Source organism: Gopherus evgoodei, chromosome 8, assembly GCF_007399415.2.
Source record: "Gopherus evgoodei ecotype Sinaloan lineage chromosome 8, rGopEvg1_v1.p, whole genome shotgun sequence".
Classification (NCBI taxonomy): domain Eukaryota; kingdom Metazoa; phylum Chordata; order Testudines; family Testudinidae; genus Gopherus; species Gopherus evgoodei.
In genome coordinates, this window is record NC_044329.1 from 67,382,126 (window position 1) to 67,388,608 (window position 6,483).

A 6,483-nucleotide genomic window follows, 5' to 3' on the forward strand; every position below is an offset into this window, starting at 1 on the left:
GTATATAGTGCACATCCCCCAAGTTTATCTCGGCATATCCTGTTAGAATATCCCCCTCACTCAGTGGCTTTTTCCTTGCTTTCAGGGGAGGACTTTTAGCAGTGAAGCAGGCCATGATAAATGGAGAGATGCACCCCTCTGTGCCCTTCTCCAAGGTACAGCCTTAGGGGGCCCATCAACTCCTAGGGTCACTGAAATGAGGATCTTGATAATTATTATTTGCCAATTTCTCCTAATGCTGAAGCTCTTTTCTCTTTCTTATGATGATACAATGGTGTTTCATCTCCATATTCTTTGTTATGGATATTTTTACACCATGCCTCCAGTAGTCAGGTCTTGTGTCATTGCTCGCATTTAGGGTTAACAACAAAAATCTTGGAATTTGATAAAATGGAGAAAATTCTCTCTTCTGGAATATAAATAAATAAATTTAGACGTTCTGTTGTCTTATTATAAAAGAGAACCACCTAATTCAAATTTCAGATTTGAACCTATTTGGTGATCTGCAGAGATCTCATTAATAGAAACTTGTAGGAACCAGATATGCTTGAGCCATAAACGAGATAGTTGGATCCAAGGATCAAGTGTGGTACATTGGAGACATGAATCAGCTCTGAATTCTGATACCACTTTCCCTGTCCCCCATAATTGAGGAGCGTTTGAATTCATGGGTTTGATTTGGGTCCATCTTTACTAAAGAACCAGCCTGTGGGAAAGAGCAAAGAAGCAGTTCCCCTTACCCAAACACTGTGGTGCAGGTGTCCAGGTTTTCCTACTGCATGTGATCCATTCAGTTCCCATCAGGCTGTAACTAGGATTGCACTTGTACTGCACTTTGTCACCTTCCCTATACTCCAATTTGTCATCACTAACAATCTCCCCAAAATCAATGGCAGGCGGCTCTTCACATGCTGGAGCTGCAATAGATGCACAGACATTATTGTTGTTGATTGATGTAGGGAAATATTCTAAGATCATTTAGCTTACTAATAAACACCTTACGGGTGGCGTTCACAATTCATTTATTTTCATAATTTATAATTCATCTATCAACATGGTACCTGGGAACACTACTGCACAAACACACACAATGCTCAGTCATTGCAATAACCTGACAGAAAAGGGAGAAGAGGAGAGAGATGCTTTATATTAGACTAAGGTTTGGCTGCACGGATGAGCCTTGCACCATGCACTGAACATCAGCAACACATTACCACAGGGAGGGAGCACCACAGTTGTGGACCCTCCACATGCAAGAATGTCCTGCCTCCAGTCTCCAAGAGTGCACTTCAAGGGACTGCCTGCGGCAGTGCCTCAGCTGATCTGAATTGTCACAATGGTGTATAAGGATGGAAGGAGCCTCCAGTGTGTCACATCATGTATGGTTTTATAGACTAAAACCAACACCTGGAACTGATCACTATACAGCAAATATATATATAGGAGAAAGAGGAGGTCTAGAGACAGGCAACTATGATGAGGAGCATAGAAAGAGCCAGGAAACTGATACCATGAAGAATGTATTAATACGCTACACAGTTCTGCTCCAAAGAACATCTTTGTTCAGACCCACAACAGTATTCTCTGAAACGGGTAAAAGCCACTTTGCAATTCTTCCATAAACGTCCTTGTAATATAGGAGAAAAAATGGATTGTGGATTATGAATATAACCAACGGAATTAATGTCGAGTTACAGTCAAAAGTAGATGAGCAGGAGATGAATTGGGTCTCATATGCATAACAGGGCTGGGGTGGAAAACAGCACACAACAATCAATATGGAGGTCTCACTGCATTACATAATGTGGGCTCCAATATTGACCCCTCTTTTATCCCACTTGATGGTCTGGTCCTTGTTTACCAACTAAATTGATACATGTTGTCCTTTCTTCTGTAGGGTGGATTACACAATGTCTTAACGATGGATGGGCTCCTTTACCAAAGTGTTTCCATGGGTAATTTAATGGTTGAAGAACTCTCTACCTTTGTCATATTGGTCCTTTCTTCCTGGCCATCAGATGAGCATTGTGCTCATGTATGGGGCAAACTTTTGGGTTCATATGGGGAAATTTACATCACTGACGGATCCTAGGATTATGTCTGGATCTTTCTTTAATTGTTTCTTCTCACTTTGACAAGTCACAATCTATTGTTTGGGAAGGTGTCAGTATCATAAATAAAAGAACTTACTGCCAGTGTCTGATTTTATTTAAACCGTAAGGACAAATTTTATGTAAAGCACTAGAGTTTCAGAACTCTTTCTACTGATTGTTGTTGCCTTAGATATCTTGGGTTTCCTCCTGTGGTCCCTTTTCTCCACCCTACAGAAGAAAGGAAGGTACATTCAAATAATAAAGTACTAAAGCTGAGGTGAGAACTGATGAGTGAGTATTCAGAATTTATCAAATGGAATTTTTCTTGCATGTACCTCGTAATATTATACGTTTTAAACTTTTCTTTTGAAGTGAGACCCTGTGGCTACCCACATCTAGAAAATGGAGCATTAATTATTATGAATACTACAAAGAATGAGCCTTTCCAGCATGGTCAGGTGTATCAAAGTACTACAGACGTCTTGATGGTTACATATCTAAAAGCAAGGACAGGTGGAATCTAATCAACTGTACTAAAGAGGGCTGGGATCCAATGCCAAAATGCCTTAGTAAGTAAATGTATATTTGCCTTAATTTCTTAAATGTCTTAGTGTACTATAAATACTAATAATTACATAAAGCAGCAGCAGCACTGGCAGCAACAAGGACTGGGGTGGTGTGGGATGGGGGAAGGGCAGGGTGTTACAACACTGCTCTATTCCGGTACCTACATTTCCCTGCCAAAGTTGTCATCCAGGAGCATGAGTGTCTCTTTAAAAAGACTTCTCCTCATACCTGGAGCAGCAGAATTAGAAGGAACCAGGGCTGGGGACAGATCTTACACAGACAGGTTGAGGGATTTGGAGAGGGTTGTTCTTTTCTCTCCTTTTCCTTCCTCCCCAGTGCTGGACCCTCAACCAGCATTTCCATCCCTGAAACAAAGGGATGGGGATGAGGTTGGACTTAATAGTCTCTGAGAGTAAGAGTTGCGGACAGAAGCTCAGGTCTGGTAGGTTTAGAATGATCAATTATAACCTGTGTGGGTAGAGACCCATGGGAAGGGGTATGGTAGGCTGCGAAATCTTCTCAACGGGAGTACAGGCTCTTTAGTGTTTGGGGATATTCAGTTGTAAGGGTAGGAAAAAAAGTCTCACAGAAAGGTGAAATGACTTCCAAAGTTCAAACAAGAAGTCAGTGGCAGAGTCAGGAGTAAAACCCAAGTCTCCTGATTCCCATGCCTGTGTCCTATCCATTAGACCAGTGTTTCTCAGCCAGAAGGTTGTGACCTCCAAGAGAGGTCACAAAAGACCACGAGAGGGGTTGTGTGATGTTGAAAATGTTATAATCTAAAGCAAAGGAAGTCTTGCTCCCACAATTCCCGCACATCCTCACCCTTCAAGGTCATGTCTTCTCTATCAACATCTTGAAACACACACATAAATAATGTATATAGGCTGGGTACCTGGAAGATTGCTTCTGGGATGGATACTAATTGCAGGGCTGGGGAGGCAGAAAGAGCCAAAGAGCTTTCTCAGGTTAGTTTTCATAAAGCTAGAGCCTTACTACATGAAGTGGAAAGCTTTGATTTCCAGTTGGAGAAACCTGTGACCTACACCCAAGTTTTCTCAGTCTGCTACTCAGAGTGTTTCATGGAGCACCTATAAATGTATTACAGTCTGGCCAGCCCTGTTCCCTGGCCCTTCAGAGAGTCTTCAGCCCTGTTTCCATCACCACTCATAACAGCCTGATCCCAGACCCATGCCAGTTCTTGCTCCTCCTGTCTGCAGCCTTGCACCTCAGCTACCTCAGTATATGTCCTAATTCTAGATCTGAAGCTAGTCCCAAGTCAGCCCTTCTCCTGTGATACCATCATGCCAAATCTACACTAGCTCTTCCACTGAGGGAACACTTAATCACCGAGGGCACAAATCACCTCCTTTGAGAGTGCTGAAAGTCTGTAGGAAGAGTGGTCCTGCTTTCCTCCATGAGACTTTACCAGGTCCACCAGCCACCAAAATGTATCTCCACGCTGGAGCTGGGAGCTGCACTGAGCACCCATCCTTCCCCCTCTGCCTGTTCTGCTCCAGACTCCCCTAATGCAATGCCCCACCTCGCTGCCTTCCCGCACTCTTAGCAGTTTGGAATGCAGTTCAATGCTGTAGTAGTTAAAATGATAAATACTACGAGATTCACACTTATAGCTTTGTGCCCTCAGTGATTAACAGTTTAACCAGTGAGCACTTCATCATTTAGGGTGGCTTGGCTAATGGTTACACAGACAATCATAACTTTTTAATTTCAAAACTGAAATTATAATTGCTTATACTAGGCATGGGGCTGAATCAATAATTGGCACTGTATGTTTTTTTGAGCATATGAACTATTCTGTCTTACAGCTAGAAATGGCAGAAATATCATATGTTTTTTTCTTACTTTTGCTTTTAGAAAAAGACTCATTTTTTGAGGCCTGGATGTTTGAAAAGTTTTTTTTCTACATTTAAAAATCTTCCTGAAAATCCCCCTTAGATTAATTATAAAGTTGCTGTCAGGAATCACTACTGCCCGTGAAAACTTAGAGAGGAATGGGTCAAAACAATACTTATAATTGGATTCTGTCTGAATGAAATAGTGTTTGAGTATGTACAGTACTTTACAGGGCTCAAACAAGGATGAGGTCCCTTCTCCAAAGAATTTGCAGTCAAATTCAGACCATCACAATGCACAGGATAGCAGTTCTAGTACCAGGACAGTAGACTCAGAGACTTTGGTGGTTAAAATAATGTAGAAAGTGACAATAGAAGAGTTGAATTCTAAGGAGGGGGTGGTGGTCTGAAGTAGAGGATCCTTTCTGCACAGAGTGGGCGGCTCTCCCCCTGGGACTGTCTTGATAGGAGGCACAAAAGCACAAGAATCTCACACTTCAATCACAGTCACACCTTCCTGGCACGCATGACTCATGCAGGTGAGTGAGAAAGGGTTAAAAAAATATTCAGGGGGTCAAAATTTTGGTCTTGAGCCTCATTCTTTGCTTCCCAGTTCTAAGGGACATGGTGGGCTGTGGAGTCAGCATGCTTAGCTCTGGTTAGGATCTTGGCAGAAAGGAGCAACTTGTGTTTCTCTGTGGCAAATCTTCAGACTCAGAGTCAGAGTCAGCGATAAGTGGGTGAATAATGAATTAGCATGAAGCCTTAGGAGCTCGGGATGAAATTCTGGTGCCATGGAAGTCAATGGCAAAACTCCTATTGACTTCTGTGTGGTCTGGTTTTTGCCCTTGGGTAACAGCTGATGAGTTGGGAGTGGAATTGCTTCAAGAACAGTCAAAGGATACTTTAAAGAAAAAAATGCCCAGTTGCTAGAAAAGATGCCCAGTTCCTAGATGCACTTAATCTTTTTGTCTTTAGGAAAGTGTTGTCAGTCATTTGGAAGGTGGTAAATTTATATATAACTATGGGAAAAATTACCACAAAGTTGATGAAATTTCATGTGTGTGTGTTCATGAATATAGTCCTGAAAATCTGCACACCAATGTTATATGAACAAAAAACAACTGGTTGCCTTCTCCAAGATACATCCATAACAGTAAACATCTACTGTGTTCCTGTTTAAAACTCTAAACATGTTACTATCTTGGTCTGCCTAAGAGAAACACAAAAATACCAATTCTAGCAGGAGACTTGCTATGGCCATGTACATTTCTGACATGAGCAACTGTGCAATCATGTTGCTGTGATATTTGCCCTTTCTAACTCAGTCCGTTCCTGCTGTTGTCATCCCCACTGGTTGTGTCATATCTAGTAGTTAGATTGTAAACTCCTTGGAACAGGTATTAGGTATTTTCTCATCTTCTGTGAAGAGCCAATTGTACTTTTGGGTGCAATAAATAACAGTAATAATTCTCAGCCTGCACCTGTTTCTCCTTATCCCCACTCCACTCCCCATCTCTGCAAAAGATGGTTACTCACCTTTGTAACTGTTGTTCTTCGAGATGTGTTGCTCACATCCATTCCAGTTAGGTGTGCGCGCCGCGCGTGCACATTCGTCGGAAACTTTTTACCCTAGCAACTTCAGTGGGCCGGCAGGTCGCCCCCTAGAGTGGCGCCGCCATGGCACCCGATATATACCCCTGCCGGCCCGCCGGCTCCTCAGTTCCTTCTTGCCGGCTACTCCGACAGTGGGGAAGGAGGGCGGGTGTGGAATGGATGTGAGCAACACATCTCGAAGAACAACAGTTACAAAGGTGAGTAACCGTCTTTTCTTCTTCGAGTGATTGCTCACATCCATTCCAGTTAGGTGAATCCCAAGCCATACCTAGGCGGTGGGGTCGGAGTGAGAAGTAGCGGCATGGAGCACTGCAGATCCGAAGGCCGTGTCCTCTCTGGACTGCTGGACC